We start from the raw sequence: 17,631 nt of genomic DNA on the forward strand, positions 1-17,631 counted from the left end.
GATTGAAAATCTCCCATCACAATCATCAAGCGCTTTTAAAACACCAGTCTTTTTCAAATCTGACCTTCAGACTGAGTTTTTATCAAAACCATTTTTGCTGGTCTTGTCAAAATGAACCTTCAGGTTGAACCTTTTCTAAACCCGATTTTTACTAGTCAAACTTTTTAAATCAAGTTTCACTGGTCGAACTCTCCTAAATCCAATTTTACTGGTTGAACTCCCTAAACCCGATCTTTATTGGTCAATGTTTTCAAACCCAATCCACACTGGTCTAGTTTTCCTTTGAAGATTTGAGTTCTGACTCTAATTTTCTTTCTTTCAAATTCTACAATTGGTCTAGAAAATCTGAGTTCTGACTCAAACTTTCTTTCAAATCTAATTCGTCTAGTTTTCCCTCGAAGATTCGAGTTTCAACTCGAACCTTCCTACCAAACCCAGTTTAGCACTAGTCCTTCCAAACCCAGTTTAGCACTGGTCCTTCTATAAAATCTAATTTTTGAGTTGGTCCTTACAAATCAAGATTAGCACTGGTTCTTCCAAATCTGGTTTAGCATCGGTCCTTCCATAAAATCCAATTTTCGAGTTGGTCCTTACAAATCCCGTTTAGCACCGATCCGTTTACAAAATCCAGCTTTAAGTTGGTCCTTTTACAAAATCCAGCTTTGCATTGGTCCTTTTACAAAATCCAACTTTAAGTTGGTCTTTTTACATAATCCAACTTTGCGTTGGTCCTTTTACAAAAACCAACCTCGTGTTGGTTCTTTTACCAAATCCAGTTTTTCTGTTGGTCCTCTCACCAAATCCAGTCCTGTGTTGGTCCTTCCAAAATTAAACTTTCGAGTTGATCTTTTATCGAGTCTTTTCAGGATTCAATATTTAGCCACAGATGTATCATTTAGACCTCAAGTAATTTCTTTCACCAAGGATTTCAAGAACATTTTGCCAATTTGCTATAAAAAAGAGTTGTTGATCTCAAAACTTTTACTGCACAGAATTATCTTAAATTACCTTCAGTATTCTTTCCAAAAGGGTAGAGCTCTTGCGAAGAAAGAATAAAATTCAAGCTTTGTCTATTGGTCAACCAAAAAGAGGAAGAAAAATCTTTGATATGACTGACAAAAGAAAAATTAAATGATGTTGAGAAGCCATAAGTGAATCGGTATTGATCATAGCTATGGCACATTTTTAAAGATCATTCTTCTGGTAATAAGGCAGAGAAAATATCCTGGACAATATAAAAGGATTCACTCAATCTCAATTTCAATATCTCTCCAATCTATCAAGCTACAATCAACAATCTGCAAAAGAGATCTCTCAATCATCGTCAAGATGAAGACTGATGGATGAGTTAGACCCTCGGGGCCAAAGAAGACTCATATCATCTCCAAGTTGAAGGTGCATGTGACATGTCCTTCTAGGGAAAGTTTAAATCATCGTCAAGTTGAAGGCTGATGCGATGAACCTCCAGCCAATCCCTAAAAGATATTTGATCACTGTTATCATAAAGAGATTTTCAATGAGACCATATTATCAATATAATTCTTGAGATTAAAGAAGACTTGGATCATCTCCAAGTTGAAGGAGCATGTGACGTGACTTTCCAGGAAAAATTAGAATATCGCTAAGATGAAGGCTGATGTGATAAAATTCTCGCCAAATCTCAAGAGAACTTACTTTTCAAGTCTCAAAAGAACGCAAAAGATTATCAATAGATTTCAATCTAAGATACAATATTATCAATGTAATTCTTGAGACTAAAGAAGATTTGGATCATCTTCAAATTGAAGGAGCATGTGATGTGTCCTTTCAGAGAAAATCAGAACATTATTACTGAGTTGAAGGTTGATGTGATGAGATTCTCGCCAAACCTCAAGAAAGTTCAATCCCTATGTCTCAAGAGAGTGCAAAAAGATCATCATGGGTAAACCTCAGATATCAAACTGCCAAGAATCCTCTTTATTTAGGTGAAATTCTTTTAGCAATATCTTTTTCATAAATCACTTTTATGATACTAAAAACATTTTTCCTTTCTTTTTCATATCAAGGAAATGGATAGCTTCCTTGAAGAAACTCAACAACAATAGTTTGAACTTTATTCTGGATTCTGCGGAGTTAGCCCAGTTGGAGGTAATAGTCTAGGTAGAAGAGGAAATATTTTTTTGCACGGATGTGCACATTTCAATTATTTTAAATCAACTACAATTTTTATCATTTTGGCAATATTTTATAGTTATCTCGTTATGAAACAACAACTCAATGTCTATTTTGACACGTCCTGGCATCACTTTATGCCTCCTTGAGAGAGTCTCCTTAGTCGTCTTTTGCGTTGTTGAAAGATTTGCCTCATATTTTCTCCAAAATGATAGCCTTAGTCATCTTGTGCATTATTGAAAGATTTGCCTCACCTTCTCTGAAAGGATATCCTTAGTTGTCTTTCTTATAGTCGAAAGATTCGCCTCACTTCTCTCCGAAAGGGCAGCCTTAGTCATCTTTTGTGTTGTCGAAAGATTCGCCTCACTCCTCTTTGAAAGGATAGTTTTAGTCGTCTTTCACGTTATTGAAAGATTCGTCTCACTCCTCTCCAAAAGGATAGCCTTAGTCATCTTTCGCGTTGTCGAAAGATTCACCTCACTCTTCCCCTCTGGATAGCCTTATTCGTCTTTCACGTTGTAGAAAGAATTGCATTGCTCCTCCACATCATCTTATTCGTCTTTCGCATTGTCAAAAGAATTGTCTCACATCGCCTTATTCATCTTTCGAGTTGTTGAAAGAACCACCCTTACCCCTCTTTGAGAGAGTTGCCTTATTCGTCTTTTGCACTAACAAAAAATTTGCCTTATACTTTTTTGAATGAATTACCTTATTCATCTTCCAAGTTGCCTCCTGTAATCTCATTTTCCTTACCTTTTGCAAACCCCGCTCAGATTTATTGTGCAAAATACGAAGGTTCCATCATGGTTTTTTCATTCGAGGATTCCGTTATCCATACCCGTTCAGGTTAAGGGTTACACCTGAGCCTGCTCTGCGAGGTATCTTTCGTCTCATCTAGGTTAAGGGCTAAGCCTGAGCCTCATTCCGATGAGGTGAATTTTCTTCTCCATTCTACTTTCCCCATTCAAGTCAAGGGTCAAGCCTGAACCTCGTTCTTCCATGAGGTATCTTTCATCCCATCCAGGTTAAGAGCTAAGCCTGAGCCTCATTCCGATGGGGTGATATTTCTTCTTTATTCTCCATTCCATACCTATCATAATCACCAGAGCCAATTCTTTCACGCCCAGTCAGATTCTTCTAACTGAGGCATTTTTATCGTGCAAATTTGGTGTGCTTTTCTTTACCACTAAGCTCGGCTTTCAACTGACTTAGTAGCAAAGAGAGACATCTGTAAACATCCCAAATTTTTCACCTTAATTCATAAGCTTTTTCCTTTGCCACTGGGGCCCACTCTCTACATCCTGAAGGGAACCAACTGATCGACATCTGAGCCAAGGGTTTTCATATTCCAAATTTTACAACAAATTTTAATACTTTATCCCATAATCAAAATTCAATCCTCATTTCAGCTCAATCTCAATTATCAGCTCTCATCCTCAGATGAAAATTTCTAATTCTTTGTGTCTGCCAGGGGTTCGAGATTTCAAGTCCTTCATCCATGGTTTACATCTCATGTGTCATTGCATATCACTACATGCGTTTGGCATATCATCTCATATCATTTCATGGCATTGCAGACCATTGCACGACATTTTCGAGATCCAACACTCTGGTTTTTTAAAATACTTAATCCAGATTCGATTTTAAAACTTTTCTTTCAAAATTACTTCCAAATTCTGGGTTTTTAAATCGACATTTTGCCATTTGTTAATCCCAAGGATTTTATATTTTTCTATTTTAAAATATTTTCTTTACAAAACAATCTTGATTTATTTCAAAATCAATTTTTAACTATTCTCAATTCTCAGATGAGACTCATCTAGGTGGTGTCGCTTCTGGATTCCTCCATTCCTCAAATTTCTAAAATTTTTAGAGTCCTAGTTGGATCAGGACTCTATCTTTTTACCTTTTAAACCTTTTTCAAAATTCCATTTTGGTTTTAAATCAAAGGTAGTACTATCCCTTGTCCATTTTTGTCATTTTGGCCAAAATTTTAAAGTTTCAGTCGAACTAGGACTCTGCCCCAGAGTCCTAATCAAATCAGGACTCTATCATGATTTCTTTTATTTACTTGCTTTCAAAAGTCCTTTTTAAAATCTTGTCATTTGCTTCTCAGAAAACCAAAAATTCTCAGAGTTCTAATTGAACTAGGACTCTTCCCCAGAGTCTTAATCGAATTAGGACTCTGAAATTGACTTCAATTTTTGTCTTATTTTCACCTGTTTTCTAAAACCCTCTCATTTGTTTTCTAGAAAACCTTAAATTTTAAGAGTTTTAGTCAAATTAGGACTCTGTCCCAGAGTCCCAGTTGGATTAGGACTTTAATTTTGACTTCAGTTTTCACCTTGTTTTCATCTATTTTTATGAAAAAGCTTCTAAAACCTCCTTATTTGTTCAAAATTCTGAGAGTTTTAGTCAAATTAGGACTCCGTCCTAGAGTCCCAGTTTAATCAGGACTCTGACCTTAACTTCATTTTTCAGCTTATTTTATCAAATTCTCAAGAAACATTTTAAAACTCATTTATTTATCTTTCAAAAATGCCAAAATTCTAGAGTTTTAGTCGAATTAGGATTCTGTCCCCAGAGTTTCGGTCAGGTCAAAACTCTATTCTGATTTCACTGTTTGTTGCTATTTCACTTGTTTTTGAAAATCCTTTTATCTGTTTTCCAAACGAAGCAAAATTCTAGAGTTCCAGTTGAATCAAGACTGTCTTAGAGTCCCAATCGGTTCAGAACTCTACCATGATTTCATCTTTTACCTTTATTTTACTTGTTTTTCAAAAACAAACCCAAAATTTTAGAGTTTCAGTCTGATCAGGACTCTGTCCCAGAGTCCTAATCCGGTTAGGACTCCATTCTGATTTCTATTTCACCTTCAGTTTTCATTCTATTCACTTGTTTTTCAAAAAGTAGTCTATTTTGCAGAGTTTCAGTTGATTCAGGACTCTATTTTAGAGTTTCAGTTGAGTTAAGACTCTAACCATGACTTCTTTTTTTGACTTATTTTCACTTATTTTAAGTTTGGCTTTCAAAAACCTAAATTTTAGAGTTTTAGTTGGTTTAGGACTCTAGTTTAGAGTTTCAATTCGCGTAGGTCTCTATTTTTAAAACTTTTGATTTTCATTCAGTGAGTTTTACTCTTTTTTGAAACCATTTTTAGTCTTTATTTTAACTTTTTCAAAACCCTGACGTGGGGCTCACTCAGTTGATGCCACATCTGAAAGAGTTCTGATCCATTCAGAACTCTATTTGGTTCAAAAACTTTCAATTTCAATTCCAAATCCTAAACCTCATTTGAAAACTTTCATTTTCAAGTTTTAAAAATCGCTTTTGAAAAATCAATTGGGGCCCACTCTGGGTGGCATCACATTTGAAAGAGTTAGGGTTAGTCAGTGTTTTAATTAGGTTAGGAGTTAGAAGAGTCAAAATTGATTTTAAAATCTTATTTTTACTTTTCATTTTAACCTTGGTTTTTAAAGTTTGTAAATTAGAGTTTAAAAAAAAACAAATGTGGGCCCACAGAGGGTGGTGCCACATTTGGACTCATTTTAATAGATTTAGGACTTTTAAGTTAGTTAGGGCCTAATTAGGAAGGTTGAATAGTCAAACCTAATCTAGAAAAAATGCCCCCCCCCTAATTAAGTTAATTAAGAAAATTTCGAAACAATTAGGACTCTCCCTAATTAATGCTTGAAAACCTATAAATAGGGACTCTAGGGCGAGGGGGGGGGGGGTTCAAGGAGGAATTTTCTCACCCTCTCTCTCTCCCAAAATTCGTGGCTCTCTCCTCTCCCTCAGCCTTTCCTTCCTCCATTGGTGCAGTAGCCCAAGGTAAGGTCTTTTACTTTATTATTTTCATTGATTTCATTAATTTTATATACTTTTTTTTATGGATTTAACCCTTGCCACCCCTTGCATGTTGATTTCAAGCATGCTTTTCATTCAAGATCTATGAAATCAATTCAAGAAGATGATCTAATGTTGTGTGAAGATGATTTTCATATTTTTAATCCATTAAAACGGTTTAGATTATCATTTTTTATATTTACTCCAAAGAAAAGATGAGATTTGATCCCTCTATGGATTGAATCCCTCTTTTAAAGGCTAAATCGAATTCCAACCATGCTTTCCCTAATTTTTTTATTTTATTTCATCATATTAATATTTATTTTATGTGCTTAAGCATTAAATCTAAATTCCATATATTTTTTATTGCTTTTTCTTTATTATTTTTCATGTTTAGAATAGATTTATTAATACTTTATCGATAATCTGTGGATCTCGATTTTAAGCACGCGGGAATCACGTTATTTTATGTTTGATTTTTTGTCAAAAAAATATGATTTTTTAGGGTAGAACTGTGAACATGTCAGTGATTTCTTGTAAAAAAATAGATTATTTTAGGTTCTGTAACCTTGTCAAAAAAATTAAAAAATCAAACCCTCTTTTTAAATCGTGAAATCACTATGTGGATTTGGGAATGACTTGCCGAAGCAACATCTCCCTCGTCAGAGATCCGATCGATGATCCATAAGTTGCAGTATCTTCGTTATTCTATTTAGTATTTTCTGTAAAATTTTATTATTTTTATGCATCGGTTTGCTATTTTTCCTCTGTCAGAAAGTAGAATCGGTTTTACAGAGCCCGTTATACCTTTTTTAAACCCTAGATCAACTTGGGCAAATCATATCTCCCTAATGGAAGATCCGATCGATAATAAGGAAAAATAAGTATTTTCATCTGTGCATCTACTTTCATATGATAAAATTTTATAACTTTTGAGCATAATTATCCATATTTCCTTGTACCCGAAACCAGATGTATTTATTTCAACTTGTTACATATAAGCTGGAATCAAGCGTATATTGCTGGAGCGATATCTCTCTAACTATAGATGATTTTTCTGATCTGTAAAAAGGAATTTTTTTGTCTAATACTTCTCTATAAATATTTATGAATTAATATGGTGGTTTGATACCTGATTTGGGCCTAACACAGTGACAGGTATTTGCCCATAGGCAAAATCGTATATTTTAGGGTTTTATTTAATTTTCATATTAAAATACTGACAAAAACATATTTTTTTATTGCAGTTTAATTTTAGGGTTATCAAAACAATCCATGTTTATTTTTACAAATTTTTGAATTCATTTGATATATGATTTGATTAAATCATGAAAACAGGGTGCCCGCAGAGTCTCAGTTTGAGTAAAACACTGGCAAAAATCACTATTTTTTATGATATTTCAATTATTTTATAAAAAATTTCATGTTTTAATCTTTGATCATGTTTGTAATCATGCTATGATGCTTCACACCTGATTTGGTATTTATTTGAATCCATTTGAGCCCCAAAATCCAAAATTTTACTAAAATCTTTTCTGAAAACCCTAATTTCAAGACCATAGTCTTGTTTTTAGGGGTATTTTTGTTATTTTTCTCTAAATTTTGAATTGCAAAAGTGTTTATTTTTATTATTTATTCAATTTTATATCATATTTTATTATGTTTATCTAAAAAAAACATGAAAAAGGCTTATATCTTGATAAATCCAATAATTTCTAGATATTATTGCAGTACAACAAATCTGTGGATTAGCGACGGTTGTATTCTATCGCCAATTCCTCGCTATAGAGTTTAGCAATGGCTAACTGTCATCACAAAATTCTAGTCGCTAATTAGCAATAGAACATATTTGTCGCTACTTCTATCGCTAAATTATGATGAATTAGTGAATGCTATGATTCGTCGCAAGGCCGTCATTAATCTGCAGAGTTTTGGGTTTGCGACAGATATGAATCCGTTGCAAATTTTGTCGCTATTATAGCGGCAAAATTACGATGGATTAAAATCCATCGCACAACATCAACTGATTCAGTTTTGCGATGGTTAAATATTCATCCCTGATCTGTCACTAAATTAAAGGCCGATACTAATTAGCGACAGATAAAATCTGTTGCTAATCCATCACAAAAAATAAAAAAAATAAAAAAAATTTTAAATATAAATATCGAGAAAAAAATTCTCATGATAGAATTTATATACCCTGTGAATAAAAAATAAACTACACATAAAAAATATATATACAAAGCAACTACAAACAATTTATCGATCCACTATAATCCTTGCCAAAGAGTTTCTTTTGAAACAACAAGAAGGTATAATAAATTCAACATATGAATCTAATCATCGCCAAGATTATGTGTGTCATCTTCTTCATTGTCTCGATCTGCCCCTTCAGCTCCTCTACGTTGATTATCTCCAGCATCCTATAAGAAAAAAAAAAGGTTAGTATTGATAAACAAAATATAATGAAATAAGTTATATGCAATGCACCTAAGCTAAGGCAATCAAAGTAACATGAGTGAATTACACATAGTCTAGCTAGCAATAAAGTGAAGGATATTAACAAAATTCAGATGTGTTCTAAGGCTGGTAGAAAAAAATTCATAATGATTCAATCATGCAAATATGTGTTCTAAGGTTGTCAAAAAACTCTCATAGTGATTCAATCATGCATATATGTGTTCTAAGGTAGTAAAAAAACTTTCATAGTGATGGAATCATGCTTATATGTGTTCTAATGTAGTAAAAAAACTTTAATAGTGATGAAATCATGCATATATGTGTTATAAGGCAGTCAAAAACTTTCATAGTGATGAAATCATGCTCATACTAGCTTGAAATCTAACAACATGAAACAAATGACATGAAACTTTCATACCTGACAGGCACCTGCAGACGAAGTTCTTCTGTCCCAAAAAAAAGTTGCACAACTCATTACGGACAATGTCGAAAATTACTTCATGTAAGTAGTCATGCATTGTGTCCTTAACAAGCTGGCGGACACCATCTCAAGAATTAGGTGGGTCAGTCGGATGCTTGGATTTGATGCTGGCGGGAGAACTCTGAGAGTCATGACTGGAGGAGGCAACGACTGGTGAGGTGTTCATATTACTCCCAAACCTGAACACACGACCCTTTTAGGGTTCACCTGTTGCAGTCACCCATGCTACAGAATCAAAAGGTGGATGCTGAGCGGAGTCATGGCCATATCGCTCTACCATCTGTTGCTCATATGACTCCTACAAAGTAATGATTATAATATGAATTAATAATTAAAAATTATAATGTTTATGATAACTTGTATATTACAATGTTTATTAATACAATAAATGCATACCGTTGTCATTCTCGCCTTCTCTGATACAAACTTTTTCATGGTCTTACGTTTATGTGTTTCAACAAACAAATCCTTGTATAGCACAATGTCTCTTTTTTCTACTTTCTGCGAAATTAAATGATAGAAAAATTATTTAACAGGTATGCAACAATACTTATAAATTTGACAATATATATATATATATATATATATATATATATATATATATATATATATATATATATATTGATGAGTTACCATTTTCTTCAGGTGGCTCCCAAAAGTCCTAGATTCATCTGTGTGTAGAAGGGCATCGAGCATCTTCACTCAATTTTGTGTAGCCTTCGCTGAGCGGTTTCAAAATTCATGCCCCGCTCACTTGTCACACATTGCATCCCAAACATCTGACCTGATAGTAGGAGGGTCATGGCCCTTTCACTACAGTGGATCATCTATCCCATCAGATGCTTTTCTTACTGTAGTCTTCATATTATGCAACATGTCTGTAAATCGACTGTCAGCCACCTTCTGCCACACCTTTCTCACGTCCTGTTCCTTCATCATAGTCGTGAAGTGATTCAAAGCCTACAAATAATTTCAGAAAGTTAGTAGACATGACTATAACAAAAAATTAAATATGAAATACATTAACTATGAGAAACGATTGTATACCATAAATGAGGACCACAATCTGTCCAACACCTCCTTCAAGTACTCTTTTCATTGAGCGACCGGTCCTGGTAGATGTTGAACTAGTGAATGACTAATCTCTTGTATTACTTTTTGTGGCTCAAACCTTGCGTTGCACATGAATTGGTACACATTAACTATCTATATACAATATTTATAAGATAAGTATAGGATAAGTGAAAATGAAATACTTATGGTCTATTATCGATATACGCTATTTAAATGAGTCGTCGTGTGTCAGACTGAGAAGACCCTACATCCAGCATTGTCTCGAGACGTGTATGAATAACTGGTGTAGGTGGGTCATGTGCAGGTGAAACATCATCTATAGAAAAATGAGATAGAAATTGTCATTTTAAAACTTCTGATCTAGATCTGAGTTCAAACTTTCTTTTGATTTCAAACCAGAGATTCAAAATCGATTTTCACATCTTCTATCCAAACCCAGTGCTTTACATTTGAAAAGCTTTTTCAGAAATACACCTTTTTTAATGTGTCAGATCTAGATACGAATTAAATTTTTTATGTGGATTTGTATCAAATTTGAGATTTAAAATGGATCTTGGATCCATTTCACTCCAGAAAGGACGCACTTAGGTGGCATCACCTGGGGATTCACTTCTCTATTTTTTTCCTCTTTGTTATTTCAGAGTTTTAGTTAGTTTAGGACTCTATTTTGTTTTTATCGTTAATTTTTATTTTCACTTGTTTCTAAAATCTTTTTAAATCTTTTAAGTTCTTTAAAAACCAAATATTGACTCCCCTTAGGTGGTGCCAGATCTGAGAAAATTTCAATTCATTTAGGTCTTTAGTTGGTTTAGAACTTTTGATTTTCACTTTCAATTTAACCTTTTTAACTTTCTTTTAAAACTTTTACTTGTTTTAAAAAAAACCAAATATGGGGCCCACATAGGTGGCGCCACATTTGAGGGTTTTTAAATCCATTTAGGTGTTTTCATTAGGGTTTTAATTAGGTAGAAGTTGGAAAAGTCAAAACCAAATCTCATTAGAAGTCCTTAAGAAAATCACACCCCCCCCCCCTTTTTTGCTTATCTTCTTTAATTAAGAAGAGTTCTAACCAAATTGGAATTCTTCATACAAAGCTTTAAAAATTCTATAAATAGATGCATGGGCTTGACATCCAGCCCATGCTTTTCACCTCTCACTTTCTTTCTTGCAGCCCTTTAGCTCCCTCACCCCCAAGCCAGGCACAAATCAGATCTTGATTTAACTTGCCGGAATGATATCTCCCTAACCGAAGATCGTATTTTTAATCTGTAAAAGGTGATCTCTCTGTTTATTTGTATATTTTTTTCTACGTATTTTTTGTAATTTTTACAGGTTATTTGCTATTTTATTTTAATCAGGAACCGGGATCTGTCTTTCTTGAGTCGTTAAGCGTTGGTCAGAATCAAGTGCATCTTGCCGGAATCGTATCTCCCTAACCGTAGATACTTTTTCTAATTTGTAAAAAGGGTTATTTTTATTGAAATATCTAGTTAATTTTTGTTAAATTTCATTAATTTTCATCGTTTTTAATATTTTGTTATGGTCTGACATCGTGATAGGTACAAGAATAACAAATTTAAGCCTATTTTTTTCTTTTTCTTTAATATTTGCTTTTTAAATAATCATAAAAATTTATTTTTTGATTGCATTCTATTTTTAGGATTTTTAACAGTGTCCATGTTGATTTTTATAATTTTTAGAGGTCATTCAATAGGTTACTTAGTTGTTTTATAAAAACGGGATGCCCGTAGAGTCCTCATTCAATTGAAATATGGGCAAATTTAATATTTTTTGTTTAGTTTATCATTTCCATGAATAGTTTTTGTGATTTTAGAATTTTATCATCTTTATAATCATGTCAGGGTATTTTCCACCCGATTTGGCATCATTTTGAATCCATTTGATCCCCGAATTAAGCGTATTTCAAATATTTTTTAAAAAAAACCCTGATTTTAACCCTGTTTTACAAATAATATCAAATTTTAAGGGTATTTTGGTTATTTTTTCCTTAATTCTAAAATTTTAATTTCATAATTAGTTTAGTTTCATATTTTATTAGATCATGCATCCATCTTTTAGTTTGTTTAGAATTTTTATTTTATTAATGCATATTAAAAAGGCTTATTTCAGATTAAATCCCTAAATTTCTAAATATTGTTGGATAAATTCTGAAAAGCTGACATATTTCTACTAACTTGTTTGCTAATTTTGCAAGAAAGCTCAAAATTTGATTTTCTTTTATTTCTCCTTTTTCATTTTATTTCAATTATTCATTGTAAATTATAATCAAATACAAAAAATAGTGAATTTTTTTTTCTGCATAGATTAGGGTTGCATTTGCATACAGTTAATTCTTAATATTGATTGTTATGGGTTGATGATTCATGTGCATATTTCAAATTCTACAATAGTGAAACATGAATGGCACATGCACCTTCTTCTAAGAAGTTAATAAACTTAGTGGATTTCGTATTTGTGACCATAGTCATTATACAAATGAAACTCAGATTTATCATCTTCTTTTAAGTTATAAACAACCTACACTCCCAAGCTATCTTAAAAAATAATTGCATATTTTCTAAATCTTTCAGGTATTTTTGAAAACCCTCCTATTAAGATTTAATGAGATATATTCAATGTCTATTCGTGGTCATAATCAGGGATATGTGGCGAATCTATCTTATTTAAATTCTATAAGGCACATAAATTCTTTTACAAATGATTCTCTCAAATTCTTCAGAAAATATTTTCACAAACTGCATCCATGCATCATCTAGGTTTAGATTGCATCATAGGGCCACACACCCACCTCTTTTGATCCATTTCAGGGTTCAATTTTAGAAAATCGATTTTCAAAAATATACTCTTTTTCAAAGTGATTTCTAACAATTTCAACAAACATGCATCATGTTTTCAATCAATGTTTTTTCCAATCAATATCACAGCACATGTATGACTCTTTGTGCATTCTAGGACTTAGAATAATTTCTTAGACAGTTAAGCAAGCAAGGTACAATATTCGATCTTTGGTTCGATTATCCCTGGTTATGGCGCCAGGAACGGTTGAACCTCGTACCGACAGGCGAGTCCTATTTCTCAACTTTTCCCATATTTTTTAAAACGGAGGTGAGTTATTTTCAAAAGGTTAGTTGACTTGCAAAAGTAAAATTTTGCATGATAATAGCTGCCTGAGTCAAACCCATTTTTGTTTTTTAAAAAAACAGACTTGGTTTAGACAAACCCCTACCCATTATAATATGCTATTGAATTTCAAAATCCAGTGTTAACCTGATGACGCAAAAACATCCCATGACTTTTAATAACAGATACAACAACTCATTCATTTTCATATTCCAAACCACAACAGAAAAAAAAATCGCAAAATCACATAGAAGATTAATCCTCACAAACCACATACAAAAAGCAATAACTATTTTTTTTCAATGCATGCTTTTATATATATATATATATATATATATATATATATATATATATATATTCTCCAATTCAATTTTGTGTATCCCATATCGGTGCTACCTGGATTGATGTAGAAATACATATATATGGGGATACCATATATGATCTGAAGCCCAAACCACCTTACAAGAAAAATTGTTCTCTTTTTTTTTCTTATAATCTACACAAATAATAGTATGAACTGATTTTGTGTTAAGTATACAACCAGTCTCATCATCTCATCAGACTGGTACATACTGACATGCACCACAACATGATCATACATGTTGGCTCTATGGCCTCATGTGATTATCATATGCACCTACCTCAAGAAGACAGTTGAATCAAGAAAACTGAGATCGTGTGGGTCAAAGCCTCCTCCATAGTGTTGGATCTGATCCCTTGTCGTTTACCCTCCTCTAAGATGCTATTGGTTCTCCTTCAATGGAGGCTCCTCCCAAATTCATGAGGATGAGAGAGAGAGAGAGAGAGAGAGAGAGAGAGAGAGAGAGAGAGAGAGAGAGAGAGAGAGAAGGGGGGTGGGTGTGTGGGTAAGAGGTGTGATCATTGCAAAAAAATTTCTCTTGGTTCCCTCTTTTCTTTCTCTTTTTCTTTTCTAGCCTCTATTCCCTTTTTTAAGGGGAATAAAAGATAGAAAAGAAGAGAGAAAAGAAAAGAAAGAAGAGAGGAGAAACTCTTTTGCAAAGGTCTCACTTGACCTAAATTTTGAAAATATTTTGAAATTACTCACCTCTGTTGTTGAAAATTTGCAGAAAAATGGAGAGACGGAATTCGCTCGTCGCTACGAGGTTTGACCATTCCTGGCGCCTTTTTCAGAGGTAATCGAACCAAGGATCAAACTTATGCCTTTTGCTTTGCCTAAATATTGTCTACGAATTTATTCTAAATCTAAAATGCACAAAGAATGATACTTGTGCAATGCAAATGTAAAGATGTATGTTTTAGAAGAATAATTTAGAAATTTTGGGATTTTCTAAGTGATTTTGAAATAAATTTGAGAATACGGTAAAAAAATGATTTTTAAAAGTTGAAGATTGACTTGGAAACGTTGTATTTTGAATCTAACTTTAAGAATTGAAAGATATCTAGAAGAGGAGACTTGAAATTCCAAGCATTGGAATAATCAGAGTTTTGAAAATAAATCTTTGAATTTGAAGAAATGAAGAGAAAAAGAGGTTTGGAATTTGAGATAGAATTTTTGAATTCAAGAATGAAATTTCAAAGCTTAAGATGAACTTTGAATTTGGATCAATTTTCAAAAATTGATTTTGAAAAGGGATCTTTGATCTTGAGTTTTGAATTCAGAACCTAAAATAAGAATCTGAATTTGGAAATGGAATTTAGACTTGGAAATGGTTTTGGAAATAGAAAATTGAAATCCAGATGGGGTTCAAAAATGGAATTGAATTTGGAATTGGAAATCAAACTGGAAAATTGGATTGGATTTGAAAATCTGAATCCAAGATGGAATTGGATTTTAAATCTGGAATCCTAGATCAAATTGAATATGAAATATGGAATCCAAAATGGAATTGGATTTTGCAATTTGGAATTCAAGATAAAATTGGATTTTGAAAATCTGAATCCAAGGTGGAATTGGATTTGAAAATCCGGGATCGAAGATGAAATTAGATTTGAAATTCTGGAATTCTAGGTGGATTTTGGTTTTAAATCTGAAATCTAAGAGGAATTGGATTTGAGAAATCCTGATTGAATTTGAAAGTGGACTTGAATTTAGGAAAAAATCAAATTTTGAGATTTAGAATCAATCTCAAAACCTTGATTTTGGATGAATTGAATTGAGAATCAAGACTCAATCTTTAGATAGAACTTTGGAAATTTTGAATAAAAAACATGATTTTAAACTTGAATTTTGAAATCAGGAGATGAATCTGAAAAATCCAAAGTTTAAATTGAACTTTGAAATTCAATCTGGAATATTGAATTGAATTTGGAATTGAATCCTGAAAATGACTTTGAAATTTCAAAGTTGAATTGAACTTTGAAATTTGATTTTAATTGGAAATTGAATTTTGAATTTAGAGATGAATTTGAAATTTTAAAGTTAAATTGAACTTTGAAATTGGGATATTGAATTTTGAAAAAAATAAGATAGAATTGAGAATAGGAAAATGAATTTGAATAAGAATTGAAGATTGATTTGAGAAATGAAGAAGATATTTGAAGAATTATCTCAAAATCACTTGATTTTTGAAGAAAACTTGAAATATTTTGAAAAATGATGTAATTCTATCCTAAATGATGAATGAATTTAAAAAGAATTTTGAAATTGGGCTTTGAAAAACATATTTTATTCTTTAAGTGAATTAAAATGAGATTGAAGGTATAATACATCTCTAACTATGGTCATAAAATGTATTATAAGATAATCTATATTTAAATTCAAATAAAGAATAAAACACATTTTGGTGCCTTTATAGAGTTTGAAATGAAATTAAATCTCAATATATCCTGACTATGGCCATTGATATATATTTTGAGTTAATTTCAAGTTAAACTTTGATAAAGGAAGAAAAATTTAGAAAATATGATGATTTTTTAAAGAGATCCAGTGTGAATCCAATGTTATTCCATTAAAGATGAAAACCCTAAGTTTTGTTCATATTTTGACTATGGTCATAAATGCAAATCATCAACTTAGGATTTAATCACCTTTTATTAGAATGGTGCACGTGCCATTCGTGTTCCCATTCGTGAATTTTTGAAATAAAAGAGAGAAATTATATGAAACAAATATTTTTTATGAAAAGTGCATGCTCATACATTCTATTCTAAAAGCTGGAAATGTAAATATTCTCATTATATCTAGCTATTACAACTTTGAATTGGAGTTTGAAGTTAAAATCCCTAAACTAAAAAGGAAAAAGAAATTTCTACCTAATTCCTACAAAATTCAAGTTAGCGTGAAATGAAACTGTATATTGAAAGTAATAACATCACATTGAATCCTAAGATGCAACTAATGAGATGCTCATGCATGTACATTATGCTAAAAGGAGATGCAATGCAAATAACAAAATATACCTTGAGATGATATATTGAATGATTATCAGAATATACATGTAGTATCCTAAAATAATGGTGGAGATTAGCTATTGAAATATATGAATGACATCCTAAATTAATTAGAACATATACCATCTAAATGAAAATGTAGTGTTTGTATTTGATGGTGTTGTATATATATCTAAATAGTATCACAAGTGGACAACTATATATACATTTGCAATGTGCAAATACCTGTGCAAATACATATACCGAAAAGGTGGTATGATACAAGTGCGAACTGTTATAGAAATGAAGATATGCAAATATATATGTTGTGGTGGATGAAATACAGGGGTGGCTGTGGAGGTCACAGCAGGTGGACATGTGCAGAGAATGGGCTAGAGACAGGTAAGTATAGATAGCTGCCATGTGGGGTATGGCTACAGTAGGTTGGAGAATGTGCATCGGGTGAGTGGTAGGGTGTTGGCAAATGGAATGCCCGACAGGGACTATGCATCATTAACATGCAAAACATGGGGTGCCTAATGACTATTGAATATAAAAATATTACTAATAAACTGGAAAATATTCAGTTAGAAAATGCAAATACATTGCTAATATACAAATTAGAGATACTCAACGTAAATGCACTGCTAATACACAAACTGGAAAGTACTTAGTGGCTAGCGAATGCGAATACATTGCTACATAACTGAAAAATATTCAGCAAATGCATCAGATAGCAAAATAGATGTGCAACAGTGGGTGATGATGTAGCCTATACTTGCAGCTGGGCTGTAATGTACAGCCAGTAGATGGGTATTGCTCTGCTACAATGATTGTGGCATTGCTATAAACGCAGCATATCACAGGTGAGGTTCATAGTAGGTGGCACTACTGTAAATAGACAACATATGAGGATAGTGTTGGGATATTGAAAATGCAAATTGGGATGATGAGGAGAGCAAATGGGTATTGAAGGGATGTTGTGGGGTGTAAATGAGTGATTACATATTATATTGAGTGTGGGTTTTGAAGCTGGAAGTAGGGGCTGGGGTTGGTTGAAGCATGTGTGTGAAAGGTGTTATGAATAGTGCAGTTTGCATGAGATATTGTTGTGAGTGAGGGGAAAG

This window comes from Nuphar pumila, chromosome 5, assembly GCF_984573655.1.
Source record: "Nuphar pumila chromosome 5, dmNupPumi1.hap1.1, whole genome shotgun sequence".
Classification (NCBI taxonomy): Eukaryota; Viridiplantae; Streptophyta; class Magnoliopsida; order Nymphaeales; family Nymphaeaceae; genus Nuphar; species Nuphar pumila.